The following is a 13,227-nucleotide window of genomic DNA, read 5'->3' on the forward strand; positions in this document are numbered from 1 at the left end:
ACCTGGCCATGCCCCCTGTGTTTATCGAGCTCACAAAGCCTGTTTGCATGTGTGAGATCAATTATTGAACTAAAGCCTGTTTGCATGTGTGAGTTCAATTATTGCCACAAGAACCCGGTGCAGTAGCAGGTGGGACGCCCGTCGTGGAGATAAGGAAATGGGCTCAGTGCGTCTAAGGGGCTTGTCCAAGGTCACTCAGCGAGGGCATGGAGCATCCCAGCTAATCCAAGGTCTCTGCCTTCCCATTCCCAATGCTTTAGTTCACATCCTGACCTTTCTCAGTGCACTTTCCACAGCTCTGCTGTGCTGGGTAATAAAAGACCCACTTCCTCGGCCGGGCGCGGTGGCTCAAGCCTGTAATCCCAGCACTTTGGGAGGCCGAGGCGGGTGGATCACGAGGTCAGGAGATCGAGACTATCCTGGCTAACACGGTGAAACCCCGTCTCTACTAAAAAATACAAAAAACTAGCCGGGCGAGGTGGCGGGCGCCTGTAGTCCCAGCTACTCGGGAGGCTGAGGCAGGAGAATGGCGTGAACCCGGGAGGCGGAGCTTGCAGTGAGCTGAGATCCGGCCACTGCACTCCAGCCTGGGCGGCAGAGCGAGACTCCGTCTCCAAAAAAAAAAAAAAAAAAAAAAAAAAAAAAAAAAAATATATATATATATATATATATATATAAAAAACTAGCCGGGCGTGGTGACGGGCGCCTGTAGTCTCAGCTACTTGGGAGGCTGAGGCGGGAGAATGGCGTGAACCCGGGAGGCGGAGCTTGCAGTGAGCCGAGATCACGCCACTGCACTCCAGCCTGGGAGACACAGCGAGACTCCATCTCAAAAAAAAAAAAAAAAAAAAAAAAGACCCACTTCCTCCTCTTGGGCTTCCATGGCAAACATGGCCAGTTGGCCCATATGGTATGATGCCAGGCACTTGGGACAGGTGGGAGAAAAATATATTTTGGGGGTTCGGGGGAGCAACTTTTGAAGGGCTCCATGGCCCTGGCTCACTGCAAGAAGAGTCCCAGGCTGGGTACGGTGGCTCATGCCTGTAATCCCAGAACTTTGGGAGGCCAAGGCAAGCAGATCACTTGAGGTCAGAAGTTCGAGACCAGCCTGGCCAACATGGTGAAACCCTGTCTCTAGTAAAAATACAAAAATTAGCTGGACAGGGTGGTTTAGCTGTAGTCCCAGCTACTTGGGAGGCTGAGGCAGGAGAATTGCTCGAATCTGGGAGGCGGAGGTTGCAGTGAATCAATATGGCACCACTGTACTCCATCCTGGGTGACAGAGCGAGACTCTGTCCCACCCCCAACCCCTCAAAAAAAAAAAAAAAAGAGTCCCAGGAGAGCAAGGTTCATGAGCCAGAAGAGAAGCTGAGTGGATAAAAGATTAATGAGACACTGGAAGGCCTAGGCTGGAACTGACACGCTGTGTGACCCTGAGGATGGCACTCCCACTCCTGAAACTCAGTATCCAATGGTGTAGAGCTAGGATGACCCCTCTGCTGGGCCCCTAACCAGAGCATCGCAACTTGGTTTCCGAGGTACTTCCTCCTGGGCTCAGACTTTTTACTGCAGCCTGCTTGGTGGCCTGGGTGGGTCTGGAGAATGGGCAGCCTCGTTCTTGCAAGGCAACTTTCCCCAGGTGAGGCTATTACAGGGTTTACATCCGCCACCCAGACTGTAGGATTCACATTTTGCTATATTTTCTTTATCACCTGTGTCTCTATCTATCCCACCCCTCTCCAGCTCATGCACAGTTGATACCTCTTCGCCCAGTCTGCACTTGAAGGTTATAGCGGTCAAGTCATTTTGTCTCTTCCTGAAGCAGCTCCTTTCTTTAAAGCCTTGAAATCTTGTTGATGGTCTCCAAAAACAAAACAAAAAAAAACACGAAACAAAACAAAACAAAACAAAAAACCATTCAACTCTAGGAGAGTTGTGGCCACATTTTCTTCTAAAAATTATATGTCCAGGCCAGGCATAGTAGCTGACACCTATAATCCCAGCACTTTGGGAGGCCAAGGTGGGTGGACTGCTTGAGCTCAGGAGTTTGAGACCAGCCTGGGCAGCATGGTGAAATCCTGTCTCTAAAAAAAATACAAAAAATTAGCTGGGCGTGGTAGCATGTGTCCATAGTCCCACCTACCTGGGAGGCTGAGGTGGGAGGACAGCCTGAGCAGGGGAGGTCAAGGCTGCAGTGAACTGTGATCATGCCACTACACACCAGCCTGGGTAACAGACCAAGATTCTGTCTCAAGAAAAAAAAAAAATTAGGCCAGGTGCAGTGGCTCACGACAGTAGTACCAGCACTTTGGGAGGCCGAGGTGGGCAGATCACCTGAGGTCAGGAGTTTGAGACTAGCCTGGCCAACATGGCAAAATCCTGTCTCTACTAAAAATACAAAAATTAGCTGGGTATGGTGGCACACACCTGTAACCCCAGCTACTTGGGAGGCTGAGGTATGAGAATCACTTAAGCCCAGGAGACAGAGGTTGCAGTGAGCTGAGATCACACCACTGCACTCCAGCCTGGGCAACAGAATGAGACTCTAAAAAACAAAAATAAAATTCATGTCTATTTAATTTTTTAATTTTTCTCGAGATGAAGTCTGGTTCTGTTGCCCAAGAAAAGAAGAAGAGGGAGTGCAGTGGCACGATATCGGTTTACTGTGACCTCTGCTTCTGGGGTTTGACCTCCACATCCCAGGCTCAAGCCATCTTCCTACCTCAGCCTCCTGAGTAGCTGGACTGTGGGTGTGCGCCACCAGACCCAGGTAATTTTTGTATTTGTAGTAGAGATGGGCTTCACCATGTTGCCCAGGCTGGTCTCAAAGTTCAAGCTATCTGCTAGGATTACAGGCGTGAGCCACCACACCCAGCCCCAAATTAGTATGTTGAAGTTCTAACTCCATTACCTCCGTGTCACTGTATTTAGAGATAGGGTCTTTAAAGAGGTAAATAAAGTTAAATGAGGTCATTGGGATGGGTCCTGATCCAACCTGACTGGTCCCGTTATAAGAAGAGACACACAGAGGGAAGGTCCCGTGAAGACACAGGGAGAAGGCAGCTGCAGACAAGCCAAGGAGAGAGATCCTCAGAGGAAACCAACCCCCCCGCACCTTGATCTTGGCCTTTATGCCTCCTGAGAAAATACATTCTGTTTTTTAAGCCACCCAGCGTGTGGTACCTTGTATGACAGCCCTAGCAAATGAACACAGCCCTTATGAAAAACGTACAGCTAATATCACACTTAACAGTGAGACCAAAGACTTTCCTCCCTAAGATCAAAACAAGGCAAGGATGTCTTTCCTCACCGGTCCCACCAAACATTGTACTACTGAATGTGCAATGTGTGCATTAATTAACAAAGAGACATTAAAGGCATCCATACTGAAAAGAAAGAAGTAAAACTATCTTCATTTGCAGATGATATAATTCTACTGTAGAAAATCCGAAGGAATATTTAAAAAAAAAAAAATCCTACTAGAATAAAGGTCTCACAATACAAAATTAACACACCAAAATTCACTGCATTTCTATAAACTGGCAATAAACAATCCAAAAATGAAATTGAGAAAACAGTTCCACACATGGCCAGGCACAGTGGGTGACATCTGTAATCCCAGCACTTTGGGAGACCGAGGTGGATGGATTGCTTGAGGTCAGGAGTTCAAGACCATCCTGGTCAACATGGTGAAACCTCATCTCTACTAAAAATACAAAAAATTAGCCAGGCGTGGTGGAGGGCAACTGTAATCCCAGCTACTCAGGAGGCTGAGGCAGGAGAATTGCTTGAACCCGGGAGGTGGAGGTTACAGTGAGCCGAGATTGCACCACTGCACTGCAGACTAGGCGATAGAATGAGACTCATTCTCAAAAAAAAAAAAAAAAAAAAAAAATCCATACATATAAAACTGTAAAACATTGCTGAGAGAAACTAAAGATCTAAAAAAATGCATAGACATTTCACATTCATGGAATAGAAGACTCAATATTGTTTTGTTGTTTTTTGAGACTGAGTCTTGCTCTGTCATCCAGGCTGGAGTGCAGTGGCGTGATCTCTTCCTACTGCAACCTCCACCTCCCGGGTTTAAGTGATTATCCTGCCTCAGCCTCCCAAGTAGCTTGCTCACAGGCGCCTGCCACCACACCCGGCTAATTTTTATATTTTTAGTAGAGGCAGGGTCTCACCATGTTGGCCAGGCAGGTCTTGAACTCCTGATCTCAAGTGAGCCGCACACCTTGGCCTCCCAAAGTGCTGAGATTATTAGGCATGAGTCACCACACCTGGCCAATTTTTGTATTTTTAGTAGAGACAGATTTCACGGTATAGATGAATGGTAATTCTCCCCAAATTTGTCTATTAATTCAATGCAATGCCCATCAAACTTCCAAAAGATTTTCGTTGTTGTGTTTATTTTAAAGCAGTTGAGAGGCCAGGTGTGGTAGCATGTGCCTGTAATCCCAGCTATTTGGGAGGCTGAGGCAGGAGGATCCCTTGAGCCCAGGAGTTTGAGACCAGCCTGGGCAATATAGCAAGATCTATCTCAAATTGGATCTTAAAATTGAATCTTAAAATTGGATCTTAAAATTTGCATGGAAACGCAAAGGAATTAGAATAACCAAAACACATCTGAAAAAGAATAAAATTGGAGAATGTATACTACCTGATTTCAAAACTTGCTATGAAACTTCTAGTAATCACATCTATAAGATATGGAAAAAGGATAGACATATAGATCAAGGGAACAGAAGGAACAATATACAAAAAAACTCTTATATTTATGGCCAATTATTTTTTATTTGAGGGTCTTGCTTTGTCACCCAGGCTGGAGTGCAGTGGCACCATCATTGCTCAGAGTAACCTCGAACTCCTGGGCTCAAGCCATCCTCATGCCTCAGCCTCCTGAGCAGGTAGGACTATGGGCACGTGCCACCATACCCAGCTGCTTTTTTTTTTTTTTTCCAGACAGGGTCTCACTCAGCCTGGGTGACAGAGTGAGACCCTGTCTGGAAAAAAAAAAAAAAGCTCTGGGGTTCAGGTGATCCTCCCACCTCAGCCTCCTGGGTAGTTGGGACTATGGGCATGCAACGGCATGCTCAGCTAATTTTTTGTATTTTTGGTAGAGACGGGGTCTTGCCATGTTGTCTAGGCTGGTCTAAAATTCCTGGGCTCAAGTGATCCTCCTGCCTTGGCCTCCCAAAGCACTGATATTACAGTTGTAAGCCACTGTGCCTGGCCATTTTCTTTTTTTTCTTTTTTCTTGTTTTTGAAACGGAGTCTCGCTCTGTCGCCCAGGCTGGAGTGCAGTGGTGCCATCTCAGCTCACTGCAAGCTCCACCTCCTGGGTTCACACCATTCTCTTGCCTCAGCCTCCCGAGTGGCTGGGACTACAGGCGCCTGCCATCACGCCTGGCTAATTTTTTGTATTTTTAGTAGAGATGGGGTTTCACTGTGTTAGCCAGGATGGTCTTGATCTCCTGACCCTGTGATCCACCTGCCTTGGCCTCCCAAAGTGCTGGGATTACAGGCTTGAGCCACCGTGCCTGGCCTTTTTTTTTTTTTTTTTTAAGATAGGGGTCTCACTATGTTGCCCATGGTGGAGTGCAGTGGCTATTCACAGGTGCAACCATAGTTCACTGCAACCTCCAACTCCTGGTCAGCTGCTACTTCTTAAAATGTTTCTCTGGTTCATGTTTCAGAGTCTGGTTCATGACTCTGCTACACTTCAGTTTCAAAAGCTGGTAGCAAAGGAAAGAACATGCCAAGAGCTGAGGTTCTGCTGTGATGAGACCACCCAAGCTCCCTGTATCTATACCAAGGGATCTGTTGCCCAGGCTGGAGTGCAGTGGTGCGGTCTCGGCTCACTGCAACCTCTGCCTCCCGGGTTCAAGCGATTCTCCTGCTTCAGCCTCTCAAGTAGCTGGGATTATAGACATGCACTACCACACCGGCTAATTTTTGTATTTTTAGTACAGATGGGGTTTCGCCATGTTGGCCAGACTGGTCTTGAACTCCTGACCTCAAGTGATCTGCCTGCCTCGGCCTTCCAAAAAATGCTGGGATTACAGGAGTGTGCCACTGCACCCAGCCTGGATAACTTAGCTTTTCAAGGCTTACAGAAGTTGGTACCTTGTGTAAATAGGCTGGCGAGGTCTGGATGCCAGATGTTCTTCTGAGGTTGCTGTTCTCATAATTGCTGTATTCAAGTATGTCACCCAGTTGAGATGAAATGCCTAGAGCACAGTCGCAGAGTGGGACCAGCTGGGCTGAGGAGGGAATGAAGTAGAAACATCCATCGATGTTCAGGACCCTGAAGCAGCTGGAAAGCACAGGCGTTCAAATCACCAGAGGCATGGCTATATCTGCTCATATATGATGCTCACAGATGCATGTCCTGGGCATGGAAACAGAGCTCCCCAGACCATGGTTAACTCACCGCATGCATCTGGAGTTCAGAGTTCAGTCCACACCAAGGCGCAGTGGTTACTTTTATAAATAAACAAGTCACAATGAACATAGTTAAAAGATGTCAGTACTAGTGGCACTTGGCGACTCCAGCCCAGCTCCCATCACAAGCAACTGGCCACCAGGTCTGGACCCACGTCCTTTGCTCTTGGCCTACTGAGATCATTCAGTTTTGCTCATCTCCCATGACCTGGAAACCCAAGGGAGCAGGCCGTGCAATTCATCCTGGAAGAGTAATACAAGAACAGCTGTTGTGCATGGAAAGATCTTGCAATGGGTCAAGTATTATATTTTTTGAGACAGGGCCTTGATCTGTCATCCGGGCTGGAGTGCGGTGGCACAATCACGGCTCACTGCAGTCTTGAACTTCTGGGCTGAAGCAATCCCTTCACCTCAGCCTCCTGGGTAATTGGGACTACAGGCACACACCACTCTACCTGGCTAATTTTTTGATTTTTGGTAAAGATGGTGTCTCCCTAAGTTGCTCGGGCTGGTCTTGAACTCCTTGGCTCAAGCAATTCCTCTGCCTCGACCTCCCAAAGTGCTGGGATACAGGTGTGAGCCACCGCGCCCGGCCTATTAATTAATTAATTTATTTTTTGGGAGGGGGGATGGCGTCTTGCTCTGTCACCCAGACTGGAGTGCAGAGGCGCAATCTTGGCTCACTGCAAGCTCCGCCTCCTGGGTTCACGCCATTCTCCTGCCACAGCCTCCCGAGTAGCTGGGACTACTGGTGCCCGCCAGCACACCCGGCTAATTTTTTGTATTTTTAGTAGAGACGGGGTTTCACCGTGTTAGCCAGGGTGGTCTCGATCTTCTGACCTCGTGATCCTCCCGCCTCGGCCTCCCAAAGTTCTGGGATTACAGGCGTGAGCCACTGCGCCCGGCCTAATTTATTTTTTGAGACAGGGCCTTGATCTGTCGCCCAGGCTGGAGTGTGGTGGCACGATCATGGCTCATTGCAGTCTTGAGCTTCTGGGCTGAAGCGATCCTTTCACCTCAGCCTCCTGGGTAACTGGGACTACAGGCACGCACTACTCTACCTGGCTAATTTTTTGATTTTTGGTAGAGACTGGGTCTCCCTAAGCTGCCCAGGCTGGTCTTGAACTCCTGGGCTCAAGTGATTCTCCTGCCTTGGCTTCCCAAAGTGTTGGGATTACAGGCGTGAACCACCATACCAGTCTGGGTCAAGTATTTTATATTCATTAGTTGAGTTTCATAACAACCCTATAAAGTAGGCATCACTGTCCATTTTAAAACAAGTAAACAGAGGCCTAGGAAAGGCAACCACCCAAGGTCATACACCAAGGAAGAGGCAATGCTGGCATTCAGGCCCAGGCCAGTAAACCCAAAGCCCCATGCCCTTGACCCACCACAACAGTCTGGGATTCTGAGGGGCTTCAGTCAGGTGACACCTCAGACCTAAGCATCCTAAGGTCCCTAACTGTGGAGTATTTCATGAGAACAAGCCACTGGAGGGTAAGCACACATTGCTCTTCTCAAGGGAGGGTGTACTAAAGGAGCCTCATCTCAGTCCCCCTGTGCCATGGAGGCCACACTGGGTGAGCACCCTTGGGAGGGAGATGCATAGCCTGACTGGGGTGCTAATGGTCCCGGCACTGGGCTCTCCATGTAAACAGCTGTGTGAATCCAGGAGGCTCAAATCATGTGCCACAGCGCCACCTACTGGCCAGCGAACAACAACATCCTCCTGTTGTAAAGTTAGTAAACAATCATGTAAAAAATTTCAGGCCAGGCGCGGTAGCTCACGCCTGTAATCCCAGCACTTTGGGAGGCTGAGGTGGGCAGATCATGAGGTCAGGAGATCGAGACCATCCTGGCCAATATGGTGAAACCCCATGTCTACTAAAAATACAAAAAATTAGCTGGGCGTGGTGGCGTGTACTTGTAATCCCAGCTACTTGGGAGGCTGAGGCAGGAGAATCCCTTGAACCAGGGAGTCAGAGGTTGCAGTGAGCCAAGATCATGCCATTGCACTCCAGCCTGGTGACACGGCGCTCGGCCTAAAATCCTTAAATCTTAAAAACATTTTAATGATTTTGCCCTCCACTTTTTGCCCATTCATTTAATTATCTGTTAAACACCAAACACAACGTGAGGTGTTGGGAGTTTGGGAGAATTCGAGTCCTTCTCAGAGAATTCGAGACTTACAGAACCAGCAGGGCAGAGAACCAAAAAAAGACACACCAGAAACGGGTGTGTGAAGACCCCAAAGGGGGCCATTCTCTTGGGGAAGCAAAGGCTCCACTGTGGGATGATGGTGGTCTTGGGCTGAGCTTTTGAAAGACAGGAGGGGCCAGGCGCAGTGGCTCACGCCTGTAATCCCAGCACTTTGGGAGGCCAAGGCAGGTGGATCACTTGAGGTCAGGAGTTTGAGACCAGCCTGGCCAACATGGCGACACTCCGTCTCTACAAAAATACAAAAATTAGCTGGGCATGGTGGCGCGTGCCTGTAATCCCAGCTACTCTGGAGGCTGAGGCAGGAGAATCACTTGAACCTGGGAGTGGAGGTTGCAGTGAGCCGAGATCACACCACTGCACTCCAGCCTGGGCAACAAAGCAAGACTCCGTTTCAAAAAAAAAAAAAAAAAAAAAATTAGTTGAACAGGTCAAGTCCAGCGACTAACGTGTGGATGGAAGCTGGTGTAGAAAGCGAGCACTGGCTGTTTCTCTCAGTGTCATTTCCACAGTGTGAGAACACGACTCCTCTTGCTTTCCACACAAACCTGAGCGCACACGTACCCGCGTGGAACGTCAGGTGGCAAGTTCCTCCTATGAGGTCAGCTGTAGGCAGATGGCCAGTCGGAACTTCAGGAGGAGTCGGGAAGCTTTCCCCCCCAGTCACTCCAGCGTTGCAGGGAGGGTAAGATAAACACCTGCATCTTCCCTACCCCCATTCACAAATCTTTCCTTACACTGTGGTAACACAGGGAGGCACACACACTCCTCTGCACACTGTTTATGCTTTCTGGTAGCAAACACGTTTAAGTCGCTACAGATGAAGAACATCTCACAAGCAGCCGTGCAAGAGTAGTTAAAATGTCTGTTTATTCATTTACAAACCTAGTAACGTCAGAAGAAACTCAGTGGAAACCTTGCTTGGTGGAGACAGTGCACAGTGTTAGTGCCACATTCACAGGGGCAGAAATGCTCGGTCACCCTGTGCACCCAAAGTCACCAAGGATCTCTAGAAAAGATCCCACTTACTGAAGTGCCTCGGATGTCTTCAGGGCCACATTGTAACTACACAGGAACAGAGAAGAGCTAAGCTGAACTGCACATTGACAAACACAAACGATGAGTCACAGGACTCTACAGTAATTACAATGGCATTTTTATACATCCCAAGTGTTGACCAGAGAGTAAAGTGTTAACTGAGCTGCTAGAAAACCCTTCACTGAAAGAGCTTTCTAGCCCACGCCCATTGTTCTGAGGAAGGAGAGGCTATGTGGGGTGGATGGGAACCCACACGCTGAGATGAACTTTTCTCTTTCTTCCAATCTGCACCCACCATCTGACATTCCGGAGTGTAAGGCACTAGAACCTGGCTTAGAGAATAGCAGGGCTCTAAGCTCCAGTTCTTGGTGTGCAAAGGAAATTCTGACATAGATCTTTTGAAAGAGATGCTAAAAAATCCTCCCTATCTCCTGTAATTTCTGTCTTTGACAGGAAAACAAGAAGGCAGAAGATGGTTTGAAAGGATAAAAACAGGTGCATCTAAGAATGAGAAAAATGGCCCATGAAGAAATGTGTAACTCTCCAAGAGATGCAGACACTCTGCTCGGAGAAGTCAAGAATCACAAACAACTCTTGATGTTTTATGGACAAAGAGGAGGCAAAGGCATACAAAAATACTCAGTTATCTTGAAAAAGAGTGTACTGGTAGTGATCAGGGCTGCAAAGACGAGCCCGGTATTGACAATGGGGGAGCCTTACAACTCAGCACCTTGAAGTGTTGGCCCGAAATGGTGGCGGGGAGGAGGTGCTGATGGAGACCCATGGGCACCACTTACTGTGTGTACACAGGGCCTGGGGCAAGCCTCACACATCTACCATTTCTTCCACTCAACTGTGCTTCTCCTGAATCCATGTGCCTGAAATGACATGTGCAAGGTGAACATTCTTTATACTGTGCTAATACTGCTTATATCAATGTTTATGATGGGTGTTTGGGGGATGGGGTGCAGCAGGAAAATTAGAGTGGCAGGAGGTTCTTATTTACTATTAACCACTGTTGACCAAACCTCTATCTTAGATTTTTTTTTTTTTTTTTGAGACAGAGTCTCACTCTGTTACCCAGGCTGGAGTGCAGTGGTGCAATCTTGGCTCACTGCAATCTCTGCCTCCTGGGTTCAAGCGATTCTCCCACCTTGCTGGGCCTCCCAAAGTGCTGGGATTACAGGAGTAAGCAAACACACCCGGCCAACCAAACCCCTATCTTAGATGTTAAAGACGACCCTGATTGACCACACTGGCGAAGCAAGAGAGACATAAAACTGACCCTTGTAGCTAACCCCTGAAAGCAAGCCAATGCAAATTCCTCCACCAGGCCAGTATTCTAGGGCCAATATGGAGACTGCGGGTCACAGAAGATTCCCTTCTATTTCAGGTTCTCAAAAAGTGGTGTAGACTCAGCCAAATGCCAGGAAATGTGTCCCTACACCAGAGGAGAAGCAGAGCCAGAAATGAAGGCTACACGTTGAGTGCTTCCTGTCTTCAGCGAAGCACTCAACGCTCTTGGAAAGCTCCCATCATTCTTGCACCGCTACTGCCACCAAGACGGTGGCGAGGGAGGAGGCTAAATTTCAAATACATGCAAAGGCAGGTAACATACTGTGGAAGCTGGAGGTTTACTTTTCATACACTTTAGTTACTTTCTTGGAAACAGCAGTCCAGGAAAGCAAGCAAACAGGTAAAACTCCGGCTGTGCATGAGGAGACGATCCAGGGCCAGTGTGCCTCCCAGTGAGAACCAAACAGGAGTGGCCAGGCTCTACTCCTGGGGCCAGAGTGAAACCGGGGTTTAATCACCGGGCAATGTGGTCTCTGTGTCTCTGGCCTGAATGAGATCTCTTGAATGTGGGGGGACAGGGATCCCTGGAAGAGCATGAAAAATACAGTGGTCATTGTGCAGTTCTCTCTGCTGGAGCCTGTCCTGCCCTCATTTGAGGTGCTGTGACAGCAATGCAAGGTGAAAGGAGATCAAATGGCCCAGCTCAGCAGTTAGTGTTTGTCCCTTTTTGCTCCTCAGAGTTCCTGAATGAGAGATTTTCTGGCTTCAGTACCAATGATCACAGAAGGAACATCTTCCTGATGCAAGCTTAGATGGAAGTCAATGACCCTGGCAGTGCTAGGAAAAGAAGTCACACGTGGTCTGACAATGAAGGGGAGGTAACTAAGGGCATTTCAAGGGAGGGGAAGGCCCACAGAAAACTGGCAACCCTCAACCCTGGGTCTCCATCTGTTTATGCCAATACACGTTGTGTTCCTAGGTTCAGATGGCATACACCGACAAGAGAAGGCAGAGACCGTCCTCCATGGTGAGCACAAAATGCTATGACAGGTAATTGCAGAGAGAAAAAAGCACCCAACTCCATAAAGCCAAGTACAGTCACGTACAAGTACAGCCAAGTACAAGAGTCCAGAATCCTTCAAATCTCTAGGGAGAGAAGACAAACAGGCTCCCCAGAATGAGCTGAGACACAAGGCAAACCCTTGGAAATGACACACAGATGAGGACGCTGTGGTTGTCCCTCCTTATTCCTGCTGGATTTGCAGCCATGGCTCTGCATCTGGGGCATCTACTGGCCCCCCCCGTTCACTTAAGAGGCCACTGCCTCTCAGGAGTCCAGAATGCTCCGATGTCTGACACTGATGGTCAGGAAGTTATGCTGCCCTCTCCTCTTGACCAGCTAAGAGGCTTGGACACTAGACAGAGGCAAAGCAATTATGCCAGAAGCAGGGGAGTCATTCACTGTCAGATCTGTCTGTTCAAAGAGCTCACATTAGACCAATTACAGAAAACCACCAGACTCACACAGCCTATATTTGAATGAACCAGGAGAGACTTCAAGGATGAACTCTGAAGTGCTACAAAGCTGTATGTTTGGGGCACTCAATAAACAAGTGATGTCCTAGAAGATCAGCACCCTGTCAGTCTTAGGAGTATGACCCTATTCACGGACAAGGTGTTTCAACTGACAGCCTGAGTGCTCACCCCTCCATCCTCCTCTCCTAGCAAGACAAGCACTCTGTTGCTCAGAGCGGGTAACAGACGTCATTTAACAGGAGGCCAGGGTTCTAGTTCAACAAACAGTGCATAATTTTGGACACAGCATCAGATTTCCTGACTTCTTAGAAAGGACAGCTAATTAAAAACGTGTCAATCTCTAGTAATTAGTTGGAGATTAATAAGGGCAGAAGAGAATCCAAGTCTTTTTTTTTTTTTTTTTTTTTTTTGAGACAGAGTCTTGCTCAGTAGCCCAGGCTGGAGTGCAGTGGCGCGATCTCAACCTCGGCTCACTGCAAGCTCCGCCTCCCGGGTTCACACCATTCTCCTGCCTCAGCCTCCTGAGTAGCGGGGACTACAGGCACCCGCCACGGCGCCCGGCTAATTTTTTGTATTCTTAGTAAGAGACGGGGTTTCACCGTGGTCTTGATCTCCTGACCTCGTGATCCGCCCGCCTCGGCCTCCCAAAGCGCTGGGATTACAAGCGTGAGCCACCGTGCCCGGCCGAGAATC

At 48.4% G+C, this 13,227-nt stretch overlaps 1 protein-coding gene across 1 annotated transcript in view; it reads right to left on the bottom strand.

Annotated features, from left to right (window-relative positions):
- Window positions 1-1,760: 1,760 nt before the first annotated feature.
- The window catches only part of PDPR (pyruvate dehydrogenase phosphatase regulatory subunit), a 59,129-nt gene continuing 47,662 nt past the window's right edge, over window positions 1,761-13,227 (bottom strand). The window contains exons 17-19 of the transcript XR_006694947.3: window positions 6,437-6,690; window positions 6,130-6,319; window positions 1,761-1,861 (exon numbers count right to left, since the gene is read on the bottom strand). The gene's annotated coding sequence lies outside the window, so the exon portion shown is untranslated. The remainder of the gene's footprint in view (window positions 1,862-6,129; window positions 6,320-6,436; window positions 6,691-13,227) is intronic.

The sequence above is a fragment of the Macaca fascicularis genome, chromosome 20, assembly GCF_037993035.2.
Source record: "Macaca fascicularis isolate 582-1 chromosome 20, T2T-MFA8v1.1".
NCBI lineage: Eukaryota > Metazoa > Chordata > Mammalia > Primates > Cercopithecidae > Macaca > Macaca fascicularis.